The 1794-nt window shown below is 62.0% G+C and overlaps 1 long non-coding RNA gene across 1 annotated transcript in view; it reads right to left on the reverse strand.

Moving 5' to 3' along the window:
- Positions 1-1252: 1252 nt before the first annotated feature.
- LOC105310200 overlaps positions 1253-1794 on the reverse strand; it is a 2063-nt gene continuing 1521 nt past the window's right edge. Inside the window, exon 2 of the long non-coding RNA XR_897468.2 lies at positions 1253-1787. This is a non-coding gene — a long non-coding RNA (uncharacterized LOC105310200). The remainder of the gene's footprint in view (positions 1788-1794) is intronic.

Genomic DNA, 1794 nt, shown 5'->3' on the forward strand with positions numbered 1-1794 from the left:
TGCCCCTGCTCTCCCTGCTCCAGCCCCACGGCCTCTCAGTTCCTCTGCCACGCAGACTAGACTCTGTCCTGCCCCGGGCCTTGTCACCCGCTGTGCCCTCTGCCGGAGACCTCAGGCCACAGCACGGCGCCCTCGTGTCTTCCCGGGTCCCCCTCTGCACCCCCTTCTCAGAGAGGCCTTCCCTGAAAAGCCTGCCTGCAGTGGCCTCGGCTGCCCCTCATCCCACTTCCTGCTGTGCTTCCCTTCACAGGTGAAGTCACAGTGGCACGTCCTGGCCACCCCCACTGGCCGCCCCCTCCAGCTGTGTCCGCAGCGCCCAGGACGGCGCCTGGCACACGGGGACCTCAAGGCAGATCCTGCCGGTGACGAGTAAATAAAACCGGAGGACGGGGAGACGTCGGAACGCTCGTGGCCGCTGGTGGCGTGTAAAACGGGGCGGCCGCTGTGGGAAGCAGCGTGGAGGCGCCTCAAAGTGTTAGACTTTCCCTGACCCAGCAACTCCACTTCTGAGTATTTACCCAAAAGAAGCGAAAGCAGAGACTCAGCGATAATTGCACACAGCAGCGTTATCCACAACAGCCGGGTGGGAACACCCCGAGTCCGCGGACAGGTGACCGACAAACACTGTGCGGGCCGTCCAGACGACTCTCAGCCTCCAAAAGGTAGGACACGGACACCTGCCACAGCACGCACGAACCTGAGGACATCATGCTTGCGGACAGAAACCAGACCCCAAAGGACACACACTGGGATCCCACTCACAGGACGTCTCCAGAGTCAGACTCACAGAGAGTGGACGGTGGAGCCAGGGGCTGGGGGAGGAGAGGGAGGGCGTAATGGGACAGTGTCCGTGTGGGACAAGGAACTCCTGGAGACGGATGGTGGGGACGCCGCCCAGCCCGCACTTAACTCCCCGGCTTACGGAAAGGTGGGGGCACTGGCCTCCCAACGGCATCTCCGACTGTGAGCACGGGCACGTTGGTCCCCTGTCCCAAGGAGCTGGCGCCTCCAGCCCTCAAGGCAGATCAACTTGAAATCATGGGCCAGGTAAGGATCTCGGACCCGGGGTGGGAGGCCTCCCGGGGAAGTGTGGCTTCCCTGAGCTCAGACCACAGCCCGAAGATGCCAGGGCCAGACCAGGCACGGGGGGCGGGGGGTCCAAGTGACACCCAGGGAGCCTTCAGGGCCCCTCAGCTGCACGCCACCATCCCCCCCGCCCTGTAGCCAGCAACAGAAAATAAACCAGAGGGGCTGCAGCATTTAGGAACGAGATTTATTCCAATTTAAAACAATTCATCATTTCAGGAGAAAGATATGAAAAGTCGATTTCCATCAGGCATCTCTGGATTGAGGGGTCAGGGCCCCGGCACGCTGAGCAGAGCCGCCCGCCCGCCCAGACGAGGCGGCCTCGGCCGCAGGAGGCTGGCATCGAGCTGATGGCACCCGAGCCCCCCGAATGCGCAATAATACATGCATTTCAGATGACAAAAAGTTTAAAAACAGCATTTTTATATAATATTCTTATTTTAAATAGGTTAAGGTTCAGATGGTCTGACATCGGGACTGTGGAATATACAAGCACAGCTGGACAGTGTCTACCCCGCCGGCCAGCTCGGCCCGCACCGCCCCCGGGGGCATTGGCACTAGGGTGTCTCTCTCGGAGACGGGCGCCCCGGGCGGCGGCCACACTGCTGGGTGGCCGGACACAGTGGGAGGAGGTGGGCGGTGGGCGTGGAGATGGGGTTCACTGGGGCGGACCTACCTCGCTGGCGGGGAGGGGCCGAGACCTCCCGC

The sequence above is a fragment of the Pteropus vampyrus genome, unplaced genomic scaffold (genome assembly GCF_000151845.1).
Source record: "Pteropus vampyrus isolate Shadow unplaced genomic scaffold, Pvam_2.0 Scaffold1403, whole genome shotgun sequence".
NCBI lineage: Eukaryota > Metazoa > Chordata > Mammalia > Chiroptera > Pteropodidae > Pteropus > Pteropus vampyrus.